The sequence below is a fragment of the Scyliorhinus canicula genome, chromosome 1 (assembly GCF_902713615.1).
Source record: "Scyliorhinus canicula chromosome 1, sScyCan1.1, whole genome shotgun sequence".
In the NCBI taxonomy this organism is placed as follows: Eukaryota; Metazoa; Chordata; class Chondrichthyes; order Carcharhiniformes; family Scyliorhinidae; genus Scyliorhinus; species Scyliorhinus canicula.
The window spans coordinates 287,962,207-287,977,973 of NC_052146.1; the positions used below are offsets into that span (position 1 = coordinate 287,962,207).

A 15,767-nucleotide genomic window follows, 5' to 3' on the forward strand; every position below is an offset into this window, starting at 1 on the left:
AGCTTCATTGCAATGTTAATGTAAGCCTACTTGTGGCAATAAAGATCATTATTATTATATTACAATTCAATAAAAAATCTGGAATTAAAGGTCTGACGATGACCATGAAATCATTGTCAATTGTTGCAGAAACCCATCTGGGTCCTTTTGGGAAGGAAATCTGCCGTCCTTACCTGGTCTGGCCGACATGTGACTCCAGACCCACAACAATGTCCTATGAAGTAACCAAGCAAGCCACTTAGTTCAAGGGCAGTTAGGGATGGGCAATAAATGCTGGCCCAACCAACAATGCCCATATACCATAAATGAATTTTAAAAGTCTAAAGCCATGGGATAGTAATAGGGCATGTTCACTGTTATGTCTGGATCGGAGTAAGGAACCACCAATCATTTGGAAAAATAAGCTAATTGAAGTAAGAAATAACGGCTTAAAAATCTGCTTGTCATGGGACATGGATATATTGAAAATAAGGAGGCACATGTTGCCACTTCAAAGAGGCAGCTTTTTTCTCATAGAAAGATATCATTATTGCGTGGTATCAAAACTCTTTTTCTTTATCAAGGAAATAACAGTTTGCGATAGCCCACTTTCAAGTAGGTTATATCTCTTGTACACATGAAATCAAATCTCCTGCTCTGTGAGGATAACAGATAACTTCTATTAGACATGGGTGACTAGTGAGGGATAGAAATGAATGCTACTGGTTGAGCGGGTTGTTGTCATGTATTAGATCTCTGCTCCCTCATTAGAGTGACAACATTATGCCACGCCAGTATGGGAAGCAGATGTGGAATGCTTATGTAGACCAGCGTCTGACAGCTTTTGCATACTTCCTGATATTTCATGAAAGTAGTCATCTTCATTAGCTGTGAAGCCAGTGACATCAGGCAGATTGGATGACTCATATCCTTGGGTGTGAGCCATCCTGCTACTGTGCCCATGCCAAAGTGCATTTGTGTGATAAATTCACGACACCACATGTGCTGCAAGCTTGCTATTCATAGTGTAATTGCCGTGGTGGATCAAATTTGAGAGAGGGATCATCTTCAAAGAATAGAGTTTTGGAGAGTGCTTGGCTGAGGCAGGGAAGGCTGCCTAATACATGTTGGAAATTTCTACATCTGGAGTTCAAAGGGTGATCACTTGAACATGTTTGCTGTGTTCAAGTTGAGGCTTCAGTTTACGCATAAAAGGGCTCACATCTGGTGACACTTTGTATTATGGCCACAATGAGAACGAGCACTTTCCAAAATGTGGTCAGTTCAGACGTTGAGTGATTATGATCGCGATAAGACTAATGACTAAATGGGATGAAATGATGCTGCGTGGCATTAACATTTGTAACAAAATGCAGTTCCTTTGCTTGCTATTTTAACTAAGATGTCGACTTATTTCATGGAATCACAGTTGCATCAGAGAAGGAGGCCATTCTGCCCAACCACTCCATGCCGTCTCAGAAAGATCTATCTCATCTCACAGCCCCACCTTGTAGCCCTGCAAATATTTTTGTTCAGTTGATTATCCAATTCCCTTCTGAAAGTCCTGATTGAATCGCTCTCACAAAGTGGTTGACTTTAAAAGAGAGCACCCCGCAGCGATGAAATTAAATTAGATGAAAGTCCCCATGAGTCCCGAAGGACCATATGATGCTCTCCCCTTTAAGATAGAGCTGACTAGCGGTGATTTAACCTGAGGGTCACCACACCTCAGGCGAGGGGCGAGTTTGAGAAGGTGGGGCCTTCATGGATAGCGTCAGCTGGTATGGGGATTGAACCCGCGCTGTTGGTGTTGCTCTGCATCATAAACCAGATGGTCAGTCAACTGAGCTAACTTTAACAGGTAGTTAGGGACCATTATAGTCCAAGGGTGGGCAGCTGATTAGGCTTCCAAATAATAATAATCTTTATTGTCACAAGTAGGCTTCCATGAACACCGCAATGAAGTTACCGTGAAAAGCCCCTGGTCGCCACATTCCGGCGCCTGTTTGGGTACACGGAGGGAGAATTCAGAATGTCCAAATTACCTAACAGCTGTCTTTTGGGACTTGTGAGAGGAAACCGGAGCACCCAGAGGAAACCCACGCAGACACGGGGAGAACGTGCAGACTCCACACAGACAGTGACCCAAACTGGGAATCGAACCTGGGACCCTGGAGCTGTGAAGCAACAGTGCAACCCACTGTGCTACTGTGCTTTCCTATATCCCCCGGTAATATGGGGACCGGGGAGCGAGAAGGTGGTGGGCTATACACCTGACCTAGTTTATGTATCTCCTCTGCTGAAAACATGCCTGGTACAGGGCCTGTAATACTTCTCGTTGGGTGTGACAGTGGAAAACACTCGGTCCTGAATAGGCATCCCATTTTATATGGCTCCCAAATCTGATTTCCCTTGGAATTCTAATTACGCAATCGCACAAACTCAGGACTTCCTCATGTGATGACTGTAAAGAACAACCAATTCTAAGTATGAAATTAAATTTGAGATTTAATTGAAAATAATTTTCAGGTGAATTAAATGCGAGGGAATTTCTATGGCCAATATGTATTTGTCATGCCTGTAAATTAAATTTTTAATTCCCTGGTACTTTGACCTGAAAGACGATCCTCAATTGAACCCTTCTGTCGATTTAGCTCCAGAGTTATTCTGCAATGACAGTGTCGGCGAGCCCGCTGACTGTTTTCAGTCAGTGTCGGTTCAGATTCGCTTTTAATTGTCATTGGCTCTGCTTCCATTTCCGTCCCCTCCTTCTCCTTCCTTCCTTCCTTCAAAATGGTGCCCTCGTGCTGAGCTGTGCTTTCCACAGGTTGTGGTGAATCTCTGCCACCTGGACCCCCTGATCTCTCCACATGTGATTCGAGGTGATGAGATGTTGGACAGGGAGGTGGGAGGGGGAATTGCATCCGAAGATTGTGGCTTCGGCTCCCACTCTAGAAGCTCGCACCACATTATCTCGGTTGATGCTCTGGCGAGGGGGTGCGGCGACCTTGGAGGTGTCATCTGTTGGATGAGATGTTAAACCAGGGCCCTGGACAATGCGATGGATGTGAAATATCCCACGGCGCTATTTCGAGGAAGAGCAAAGGGGGGTGGGGGGGTGCTCTGCCCAATATTCATCCCTCAGTCAACCTCACTACGAAACAGATTGACCATCATCACTGCTGTTATGGGAGCTTGCTGTGCACAAATCTACTGCTGTATTCCCTACATGACACTTCTCAAAAGTAATTAATCGGCTGTCAAATGATTTGGGATGTCCTCGGGTCATAAAAGATCCATGTCTTTCCTTTGTGTATTGCGAAAGATAATGATAGGTGCCAGAAGTAGGCGCAGGCCCGTAATTTAATCGGCAGTTTCAGATGATGCTGATTATTCACTCGAGCTTTCTTTGCTCCTGTGGTTTATGATGTAATTTGAATCCCAAAAGTAAGTTGCAGCCTTATTTACCGAATCTCAATCATCCATGGCTCTCTGTTTAATGTTCTTTTCAACATCGCAAGACAAAATATCCTTCAATGACCATCGTTACAAATCAGCGAGATAATGTACGCCGTCAGCTACTGCCAATGAAAACACAACTTGAAAGGGGACGCAGGGCTCACACTCAAAATGTAACATTATATATTTGTTTTTATAAAGTGACAATTGGCAAAGTGTAAGGTACAGTGCTGTGATCTAATCGTGGGTTCAACGATTATAAAATGCTTAGTCTTCAGTTTGGTTGTTTGTGGCTTCATCTAATTCCCTTCATTCGATTAAAGCTTTGCCATTCACTTCCAGTTGTCCAAAATGTTTGGTTTAACCCTTTAATTCACAGTGGGAAGACATTTGAATGATGACTGTAGGCATATAGAGCCTCAGGGATTTCTATGAAAAAGTGCCTGTCTTGTTGGCTTAATGCATTATTTGGTACAGTTTTAGTGCAGCATTGGTCTCCTTACCTAAGGAAGGGTGCACTGGTCATAGAGGGAGTCCAGTGAAGTCTAATTTTGGGATGGCGGGATTGTCCTATGAGGAAGGATTGGGCCTGTGAGCATTAGAATTCAGAAGAATGACGGATGACCTCATTGAAGTGTAGCAAATTCTTCAAGGGCTTGACAGGGTAGACGCAGGAAGGGTGTTTTCTCCAGGTTGAGGTGTCCAGAACCTGACGGCACGGAATAAGGGCTAGGCCTATTTGGGACCAAGATGAGGAGGAATTTCTTTGACCTTTGGAATTCTCTACCTCAGAGGGCTGCAGTGGCTCAGTCATTGAGCAGGTTCAAGGCAGAGGTCTTTAGATTTCGAGTTATCGATGACATTAAGGGAGACGGGGATATTATGGGAAGATGCCGTTGAGGTGGATGATCAGCCATGTTCTTGTTAAATGGTGGAGACAGCTCCAGGTGCCAAATGGCCTATTCCTGTTCTTTTGTGCCTGTGTTCCTCGCTGTTGCCTTATGACGTAAACAAAACTGTCATTAGTTCCTAGTGATTCATGAAGTAACAACTTTAAAAAACTGGAGCAGAAGCGGGGAATTCAACCCATTCCTTTACAGATCATCTACACAAGAAACTCCAGAGGCCATTTGGCCCCCTCTTCCCTCTACCCCTCCCCCCTTTCCTTTTATCCTCATAGAATTATGGAAGTTACAGTGCAGAAAGAGGCCATTCGGCCCATCGAGTCTGCACCAGCTCTTGGAAAGAGCACCCTATCCAAGTCCACACCTCCACAATATCCCCATAACCCAGTGATCCCACCCAACACTAAGGGCAATTTTGGACACTAAGGGCAATTTATCATGGCGAATCCACCTAACCTGCACATCTTTGGACTGTGGGAGGAAACCGGAGCACCCGGAGGAAACCCACGCACACATGGGGATAACGTGCAGACTCGGCACAGACAGTGACCCAAGCCGGGAATCGAACCTGGGATCCTGGAGCTGTGAAGCCCCCCCCCCCCCCCGAAACTGTTCTCCCCCATCCCCACCCCTCCACTCTATTGATTGCTGGTTACGAACGGATCTTGGAACAAGTTGGTGAACGGCTTTCACGTTCTGTGGAAGCCCTCTTCCCACCCTTGGATGGCAAATGTCAGATGTCAAATGTTTGAGAAAAACAGCCAGTCTGCAGCCTTGGGTGGTGCTGCCATTCACCTGATGAGCAGGATTCTCCCTGAGCAGGTGATCAGGGAGGCAAAGGCTAGAGCATTGGCCCTCTTCACCAAGGAGAGTTCTGACTGGTCTGAAACCCCGAAGACCGCCACTTTTGGGCATGGCTCCGCCCTCACTCCCACAACCCTGGATATTGCCTCAATAAAGGTCGCCCAGCACCCAGCAAGGGCAGGCCCAGAACATGTGAGTGTGGTCGGTTGGGCCTCCCTGGCACCGTTCATACTTGTCCTCCACCTCAGTTGAGGAGCTCTCCTCCATCTTCACCCATTCTGCTCCCGGTTCCTTCACCCATCTCCTCACTCTTTCTGCTGTGGCTGCCCAGTGGTAGAACTGGAGGTTTGAGAGGGCCAGGCCTCCCATGTTTCTTTTCCTTTGTTAGACCTTCTTTTGCATCCTCAGGTTCTTTCCCCCGCTGCCCACTCAAATGCTTTGATTAGTTTGTGTACCGTGTTGAAAAACACGTGTTGGGGGTGTAGATCGGGAGGGATCTGAATAGGAAGAGGAACCTGGGCAGTACGTTCATTTTGTTTGTTTGTATTCTCCCTGCCAGATGGAGAGGGAGTGGGCCCCACACTCTGCAGGTCCCTTTTGACTTCCTCCACCAGACTAGTCAGGTTCCATTTGTGGATCCGTGTCCAGTCGTGGGCCATTTGGATGCCCAGATAGCGGAATTTAGTCTGGGCTTGTTTGAACGGCAGTCCCTCCAGCTCTGCCCCTCCCCCCTTCGGGTTCATAGGGAAGGCCACACTTTTGCACAGATTAAGTTTGTAACCCGTTTCCCGTGTCTGCGTGGGTCTCACTCCCACAACCCAACATTGTGTTGGGTAGGTGGATGGATCATGCTAAATTGCTCCTTAATTGGAATTTTCTTTTTCAAATTAAAAAAAAAGTTTGTAACCCGAGAATGCTCCGGACTCTTTTAGGAGTTTTATTATCCTATTCCTGCTGTCCCGGGCGTTCGAGATGTAGAGGAGCAGATCATCTGCGTAGAGTGAGACTCTATGCTCTCTGTCTCCCCTTTGGATACCTCTCCACCCCTTCAGCGTTCTGAGGGCGATTGGCAGTGGCTCGATTGCCCGAGCAAAGAGGGGTGAGGACAGTGAGCATTCCTGCCTTGTGTCTCTGTGGAACTGGAGGTATTCAGAGCTGGTTGCATTGGTCCGTACACTCGCCATGGGATTACTGTACAGTGGTTTTACCAAGGAAGTGAACCCTGGTCCAAACCCAAACCGTTCCCGTACCTCTGTGAGGTACTTCCATTCGACTCTGTCGAAGGCCTTTTCTGCGTCCAGGGAGATGATCACCTCTGGCGTTCTCTCCCCAGATGGGGTCAGTATCATGTTCAGAAGGCGCCTGATATTCGCTGTCAGCTGCCTGCCCTTGACAACGCCTGGCTTCTTCCGTAACTAGCGTCTTTTCACAGTAACTTCATTGAAGCCTACTTGTGACATTTAGCGATTATTATTATTATTTTTATTATTGAATGGGGACCTGCCTCTGTCCCTTGTTCCTGTTCCCTACCTGGGACTTCCTTTTGGGTCCTCTCCCTGTCCCCTGCTTGGGGCTCTAGTCTTCTGCTTCCGGTCACTTGACCCGGGTTCTTACGCCTGCAGAGGTGTGCTGACCCAAAAGAACTCAAAAATATTGTAGATCTGCACATGTGCAGCCTGCTCCCGTTCAGCATATGCGCAAAAGCTACAAAGTCCGTCAGGAGTTGAAATTCAGGCCCACCGCTCTTAATGAGGTATGTATAGTTTTCATGACAGTCCTAAATGGTTGGCCCCTGGCCCTGAGACTATGACCCCTGGTTCTAGACCATCTGGCCAAGGGAAGCAACCTCTCAGCATCTCCCCTCTCAAACCCTCTTTGACAATGTTTCAATGAGCATATTCTTCCAAGCCCTGCCTCTACTCATCTGCTGGGTTGGTTAAGTACGTTCAAGGTTGAGATAGATCATTTTTTAATCAGTAAGGGCATCAATGGTTATGGGGAGAATGCAGTAAAGTGGAGTTGAGGATTATCATATCAGATTAGTCATGATCTCATTGCATGGCGGAGCAGCCTCATTGGGCCGAATGGCCTACTTCTGCTCCTTGTCTCATGGTATTATTGGGCTCCTTTTGCACAGTGGCTCCCAGCCCACCAATGCATCCATTTTAAAATTCTCATTCTTATTTTCAAATCTTTACATATCCAATTGCCGCTTGTTGGGTGGATTCTCTCCTACCCGGCGGGGTGCGTGGTCCCGGCGCCGAGGAGTGGCGTGAACCACTCCGGTGTCGGGCCGCCCCGAAGGTGTGGAATCCTCCGCACCTTCGGGGCTAGGCTGCCGGCGGACTGGTTTGCACCTCGCCGGCCGGCGCAGAAGGGGCTTGGCGGCACGCCAACCGGCGCCGAAGGGCCTCCGCCGGCCGGTGTGAGTTGGCACATGCGCGGGAACGCCAGCATGTGCTGCCTTCATCCCAGCGCCAGCGCAAGGGGGGTTCATCTCCGCGTCAGCCATTGTGGACTTTTCCACCAGCTGATGCAGAGGTATAGAGTGTCCCCACGGCACAGGCCCGCCTGCGGATCGGTGGGCCCCGATCACGGGCCAGGCCACTGTGGGGGCACCTCCCGGGGCCAGATCCCCCCGCGCCCCCCCCCCCCCGAGGACCCCGGAGGCCGCCCGCTCAGCCAGGTCCCCCCGGTAAGTACCCACTCTAATTTACGGCAGCTGGACTGGTCGAAAACGAGCGGCCACTTGGCCCATCGCGGGCCGGAGAATCGTCCGGGGGGGGGCGCTGCCAGCGGCCGCCGACTGGCGCGGCACGATTCCCGCCCTCGCCAAATCCCCAGCGCCGGAGAATTTGGCAGCCGGCGGGGGCACGATTCACGCAGCCCCCCGGCGATTCTCCAACCCGACGGGGGAGCCGGAGAATCCCGCCCCTTATCTCTGTAATCTCCAGCTCTCCATCCCTTCCATATCTCTGAGATCCTGTAATCCTGAACTTTTTGGCAGCCATGATTTTAATTGCTCCAAGATTGGTGACCGTGCCTTCAGCAGTCGGCCGGAACCTCTGAAAGACCCTCCCTACTCCTCTCCACCTCTTCCTTTATGATGCTCCTTAGAATCTACCTCTTTTCTTCACCTGTACTAATGCCTCCTTATCATAGAATCCCTACAGTGCAGAAGGAGGCCAATCGACCCATCGAATCTTCACCATCCTTCCGAAAGAACATCCCACCCAGGCCTGCCGCTCTGCCCCATTCCCGCAACCTTGTGACCTAAATTGCACATCCCTGGACACCAAGCCAATCCACCTAACCTGCACATCTTGGGTCCGTGGGAGGAAATGGAGCACACGGAGGAAACCCACGCAGACACGGGGAGAAAGTGCAAGTTCCACACAGACAGTCACCTAACGTTGGAATTGAACCTGGGTCTCTAGCGCTGTGACACAGCAGTGCTAACCACTGTGCCGCCTTGGCGTCGACGTCTGTTTGACAGCACCTCAAGGTGTTTCACAGGAGTGTTTTGTTACATAAAAGGCTTCACAGAAATGGAAGCGATATGTTGAAATCTTCATCTATGGTACAAAGAGAATGCACCTTGGGTTTGTGCAACTTATTCCACTTCTGAGCAAGGTCTTCACCAGTTACCTCCGCACCTTGACATCAGTCGTCTTGTTTGTGGAACAGATTGGAGCTTTCAGCGTCTGCCCTGCATTCCCCATTCATTAGATTGGAATGTACAGTGCACCAAGCTCCCTTTATGGTGTTTTGTTCCGAAATGTCCCCGGCCCGCCCTGTTTAATGCCTGCTTGCTGCAAATGAGTGCCTCGAGGGGGGAATAAATGGCAGACGCTCAAAAGCACTTGTATGGAAATGAAGAAAGGTTTATTGAAAGCTCTGGCAGTACCAGTGAGAAACACTTCCTGTTAATGTGCATAGCAACCCAGAGAAACCGCTGGTTCTGGAATGACTGAAGAGGTTATGGACAGCACTCTCCACGTTTGGTGCTGGTCTTGGCGGCTCCGATGTCTTAATTGCTGAAACCTCTGGGTAGTTCAAAAGCGGGGATCAAAAGTGGAAACAGCTACAATGCCATTGACAATTTTCCGTGGGTTACTGCGATGTTTAAAGAGTTTAAGAACATAATGACCATCAAAGAGGGCTGCTTGTTTCAATGTAGCGGACAGTCGAAAATTGTGTACAATCTCTTAGGTATTTGGGGCTGAGGGAGTTCTCGAGTGCTCCTCCCAGGCCTCACAAGAAAAGTTTTGCTCTTCCCACTTTCCCACCCTGTCCTCTTCCCAGATGTGAGACTCCCGCGGGATGGTCCCTCAAGTCAATCCCGCCGCTGACTGGGCTCTGGTGGGTATCTTTGGATTGACTTTGGGGCAGCACGGTAGCACAAGTGGGTAGCACTGTGGCTTCACAGCGTCAGGGTCCCAGGTTCAATTCCCCACTGGGTCACTGTCTGTGCGGAGTCTGCACGTTCTCCTTGTGTCTGCGTGGGTTTCCTCCGGGTGCTCCGGTTTCCTCCCACAGTCCAGAGACGTGCAGGTTAGGTGGATTGGCCATAATAAATTGCCCTTCGTGTCCAAAAAATGTTAGGAGGTGTTATTGGGTTATGGGGATAGGGCGGTGCAGACTCAATGGGCCGAATGGCTCCTTCTTCACTGTATGTTCTATGTTCTATGACTTCTCCCTTACCTCAAATCGACTTCCTGCCCAAAATGGTCGGGATTTAAATTGAGGCCCAGGAGTTGGCCCTGTCTGGTCTCTGGATGGTTGAATCCCAGAGGCAGACCGGTTCTCCTTGGAAGTCCCATTGGAAGGATTCCATGGGAATTGTGTGGGAAGTTTCCAATTCCCCTTTCTCTGAGTAAGAGTCAGAGACTTTGGATGGTTCGGATTCACTCACCTGGATAGTTACCCAGAAAAAAAACATATGTTACTCCTGGGTAACTATACAACTGACTCACCAGGCCCCCTACTGACCAGCCGTACCAACCCCCAGACCCCGCCTCATGACCCTCCGACATCCCCAAACCTCCAACTTTCACCCCTGCCCTCTGACCCCCCTGACCTTCCAACTCACCCCCGCCCTCCAACCCGATCTCACCACCCTACCACTCTACTCACTGACACCCTTCCCACCCTGCCACCCTCGCTACCCTGTCACCTACCACTCTATCCAGCTAGCACCCTACCCATCCTGCCACCTATCACCCTTAGCCCACCACCCTCCCACCTCTGACTCTTCCACTCTACCCTCCTTGCCACTGACCCCAGCTGGCACCCTACCCAGCTGTCATCCTACCAGCCTACCCATTTATCCCACTTACTGTCATTTACTAACACACTGAAATGCTATTTAAGTGCCCCAAACTTTTTCAGTGTGAATGAAGACGTACCCAAATATGGTAGCGAGAGCCATAAGGCTAAACCGCTGGCTTGTAATGCAGAACAAGACTGGCAGCATGGGTTCAATTCCCGTACCAGCCTCCCCGAACAGGCGCCGGAAAGTGACGACTAGGGGCTTTTCACAGTAACTTTATTGAAGCCTACTTGTGACAATAAGCGATTGTTATTATAAAAAGGGGGTGTCGCTTGGCCACTCCTGATGTCCCTGCCAAACATGAAGAAGGACTTTGGGAACAGATAAACTTTGTATTTCAGAAGAAGCCTGGTTTAGACTGTGGAGGTCTGGCGCTGTGTCAAAAAAAAAGAATTAGAATGGAGTGGCAATCGACAGTGATTGTCTCACCAGGGAAGATTTGGCCCATAATGTCTTGAGTAGCAAGCGGGTTTCCAACTCGGCTTACTACCCACCCTTCCAAATCCCACCATGGAGTGGGTTTGAATGCATGGACTCTGACTCAGGCCGAGGTGCGAGTCCATTGTGCCAGTTACCATGGCGACGGGCATTATAAGTAGGGTTTTCCTGGGACAGCCCCGGCTTTCCATTAGATAGTCCGATGATTCCCTAAAAATAGTTCATATGCCCCAGTTTTCCCCTTTTCCCTCTTTGTCAAATATAAGCTGGGCCCTGAGGGTGGGGGGAGAACATCTGTGTGAAAATTCACCCTTGTTCCCGTAAACACCCATCACATCGCTTTGGGCATTGCAGGCAGCGGACCTGATTCCCTCCCCTTTGACGTCACCAAATGAGTTGTCACTAACCGTTTGGCGCTGAAGACTCCATTGCTGGTGATGTTGTTTAAACGATGGAGCTGTCAACTGTGGCTGGACATATTCCAGGAGATGTCATAGAAACATAGAAAATAGAACCAGGAGGAGGCCATTCGGCCCTTCAGACCTGCTACGCCAAGCATCAAGACCATGGCTGATCACCCAACTCAATAGCCTGAGCCCGCCATTACGTGGCCTCCCACCTTCAACTGCCCATGCCCCAGAATCCTGGCTAAGGTCGCCCAATAAACCAATCACCATGCCGTCCCCTGGCTTTTCAATGCATCCCCCCAGCTCTGAAAACCTGGTCATCATAATTATAAGTCAGCAAACCTTTGCTGCTCTTTGGCGCTTGAGATTTTCCATTGTGTTGTAGGTGAGAAACAAAATCCGATGTTCAGTGAAGGTGTATGTTTTCTAAAATTAATATTACAGATTTGTTTAACGTTATGCACCAGTGGCCTCGAACAGAAAGAAATAAAACAAAGACTGACCTTTATAGAACGCTGTTTGTGACTCCAGGAGGTCACAGCCACTGATGTACTTTTTAAGTACAGAGACCATTGTTATGTAAAAATTGAGGCAGCAATCTGCGCAGAGCAAGCTCTCAACAACGTGATGATGAGCAGATAATCTGTTTTAGTAATGCTGGTTTATTAAATGCCTGTATTTCACCCTGGTCAAGCTACTTGTTTCCTGCTTGAAACTGGGTAATGCTGGGCACATTAAAAAATGTTCCTGCACAATGCACATTGATTTAGACCCACCTATTCAGCCCTGAATTGTCCTAGCAGCAACTTCAAATTCACATAACACCACAGAAAATATCAGTGTGGCCTCTAATTTCCCTTTGCTTTGTGCGCGCTGCGTGGCCCCTTTAAGGTTATTCCGCGAATGTGCATTCACACATCTTTGTTCCCTGCGTTGCACTTTTCTGCTTCGTGGCAACATTGGTCACTTCACAGAGGCTTAATCAGAAAACAGAAATGCTGAGGTGCCCGATGAAGGTGGGGCTGAGGGAGCCTTGGACAAGGTGGGAATGAGCAGAAGCTGATGAATGGACCGTCTCCGAGAGAAACACAGTGACCGTTGTCGAAGGCCTGTCATGAAGGCCCCGCCTTCTCAACCTTGCCCCTCGCCTGATGTGTGCTGATCCTCCGGTTAAACCATCACTTGTCAGCTCCCCCCCCCAAAAAAAAAGGCAAAGCAGCCTGTGGTTATATGGGACTGTGGCGACTTTACTGTTGAAGGGGATGGCAGAGGAGAAAGAAGAGTCTGATTTAAGGAGCTAGTTTATAGTAGGAAGAAAGAAGCCAGAGATTATTTCTGACCTTGGAGTAGTAGGACTTGCCACTGAAACATACTTTCGTAACTTAATAAAGGTATTAAAAATGATCAAATTGGCAAACAAAATGTTGTGACTTACTAATTGGGCTGGATTCTCCGATCTCCCACCTGCGTGTTTCTTGGCGTTCGCTGGTGGCGGGATTCTGTATTCCCGCCGCTTATTGGTGCGATTTCCCATTGTGAAAATCCCACACCGCTGGGAAAACTGCAGGCATGCGGACGCTGCCGACGGGAAAAGTGAATTGCGACGACTGGAGAATTCTAGCCATTACGTTAGAAATGTCTTTGTCTGCAGACGTTGTTTCTCGCATTCCAAAATCTGTGCCTGTCTTATCCCGTGCAGTCACGCTGCAAGCTAGTCTGGGTGCCAATATTTGATCAAGACCTAGTTGTGCTGGTTAATTCAAAAGTAATCGTGCAGTCTCCCTTGTGTTTTGCACAATAGTATCAGTTGCAATTTTGCAGTAACGGTCCCCGCACTCCCCACTGCTCACACTGAATAGAGGGCGAGCGCTGAGCTTGAAATGCTGAAGAAAGACAGGGGAGCTGAGACATTAGGGTAAAAGCCACGGGGGTAACTTTCTGATTTATCCTGCCCGGCAGATACCCTCACTCCCACATTGGAAACTTGAGTGCACAGTGGGCCACTTCCTGATCACCAAATGAAACGGCCAGAAAACCACACACAGAATACAATCAGATTTTCCTTTACGGACATAAAAGCCTTGTGTTAATATTCCAGCTTTTCTGGTCATGGCAACAGTTTTCTAAACTGATATGAGTCATGTGTACTCACCACATGCGGTTGTAACTGGAAGTACCTCAGCTTGATACATATCCTGCCAGTCAGTTAAGCTCGACACAGGGGACATATCTTTTAGACACAGCTGCTTATATGCAGTGAATTTTCTGATACACCTGCCGTCCTTCATGTACACGGAGCTTGAGAGAAGGAACCTGCATTTATGTCGCATCATTCACATCCCCTGGAGCCCCAATGCGATTCACAGCCCACGACATACTTTTGAGGTGTTGTTGTTGTTTCCCTTCCCGCACCTATTGGTGCATAAGGCAGATTTTCGTCTCTTCCCGTGGCGAGGTTTCTTTCCTGGGACAGGAAAGTCTGTCGTCAGAGGCTTATAGCTGGAGGGGCACCATTACCCTTAAAGCATGGCTGAACCGGAGTATCTCCCACTCTTACCGCCTGTGACACACACAACCCGCCGAACGTGTTGTGAACACATTTGTCTTGACCATCAAGCCCTGGGGTGAGACTCAAACCCAGAGCGACTGGCCCAGAAGCCGGGACACTGCCGACTGAGCCACAAGACCTCGTCACTTTTGAGGTGTAAGTCACTGTTGTGTGGGGCATTAGTAAATATGCACACAGCAAAGCTCCATCAACAGCACTGAGATAAATGACTAGGTAATCTGATTTAGTGACAATGTTTGAGGGAACACCAGGAAAACTCCCTTTGCTCTTCTCTAAATGGGATGTTTAACATCAACCTGGGAAGGCCTGGATTTGTATGTTACAAATGAAAGACAGCACCCCTGACAGTGCAGCACCTCCCTCGGTACTGCACCCAATTGTTGGCCTAGGTTGTGTGTTCGAGCCCCTGGAGTGGGTCATGAGTCTGCATTCATCTGAGTCACAGGTCGTGCTGGCACTAAACCAACAGTGCATCAGTTCAAGGCATTAATTCAAGGCTCTAATCTCCAATCTGCCCAAGCAGCACAATGTCAATTGTACTTACCTACATGGTTGAAAATTGACCATGTTCCTTCAGTGTTTCACCACCTCATTTTTCAACTTTTCCCTCCTCGGTTCCTGATAGAAAATTTGGATGAGCTCTGTGTGTGGTTGTCTATTAGTTCAAACTGATGATCAGAATGTGGCCCACTGTGTCCTCAAATTTCCAATATAGGAGTGAGGATATCTGCATGATAAGTCAGAAAGTTAGCACTGTCACCTGCTGCCTGAGCTCCTGTCATTTTTTAAAAAACATTTTGAGCTCTGCACTTCATAGAATTTACAGTGCAGAAGGAGGCCATTCGGCCCATCGAGTCTGCACCGCCTCTTGGAAAGAGCACCCTACCCAAGGTCAACACCTCCACCCTATCCCCACAACCCAGTAACCCCACCCAACACTAAGGGCAATTTTGGACACTAAGGGCAATTTATCATGGCCAATTCACCTGACCTGCACATCTTTGGACTGTGGGAGGAAACCGGAGAACCCGGAGGAAACCCACGCACACTCGGGGAGGATGTGCAGACTCCGCACAGACAGTGACCCAAGCCGGAATCGAACCTGGGACCCTGGAGCTGTGAAGCCATTGTGCTATCCACAATGCTACCGTGCTGCCCTGCACTTGCCCTCTATTAAGTGTGAACAGTGAGAACCGGATTTTGTACTGTAAAACCATCACCGATTACCACACTTAGAACACAACGATGCTGCAAGATTACTTTTGAAGAGCATCATTATTCAGCAGCTTGCTTGGTGATAGGAATTGCAGGTTGTGCAGAGAGGGAGGACTGTGTGACACTGTCGGCTCTGTGCTTGTTCCACTTCTCTTTAAGTGTAATTCCACCCTCCCTCCAGCTGGCGGCCCGTGTAGCCCTTCGGTTTCCTGTCTCCCAGCTCCCCAGACCGCACCAGAGAGACCCCTGTGCTGCAACCTGCTTTATTTCGCTGCTTGCCAAATTTTCCCAGCTTTTGTTATTTAGCTATAAATAATAAGATCCACACTCCAGTTTGACGAAGGCACAGACAATTTGCCAGTAATATATTAAACGCCTCATGACTGGTGTATACATCCTCAAACACTTGATCCACCTGTACCTTCCAATTTGTCATGACCCATTACGCACAGACACACACATACACACACTTCCTCAGCCCTTGTGCAGTGGTCAGTGGCTCAATCTGAACCGGCTTCCAATAAATCCAGAGGAAAAGAGGCAGAGAACTATCTGGGAAGGGCAGGTGTTTCCAGCCCACTCCAACAACGTCCAAGCTCTGGAATAAAATCACCCAGGGAGAAAAAGTCTTTATCCCATTTAGCTAAAGGAATTCAGAA

General features: G+C 48.7%; 1 protein-coding gene across 5 annotated transcripts in view; it reads left to right on the forward strand.

Annotated features, from left to right (window-relative positions):
• ltbp1 (latent transforming growth factor beta binding protein 1) overlaps positions 1 to 15,767 on the forward strand; it is a 424,359-nt gene that overhangs the window by 108,728 nt on the left and 299,864 nt on the right. The window lies entirely within an intron of this gene.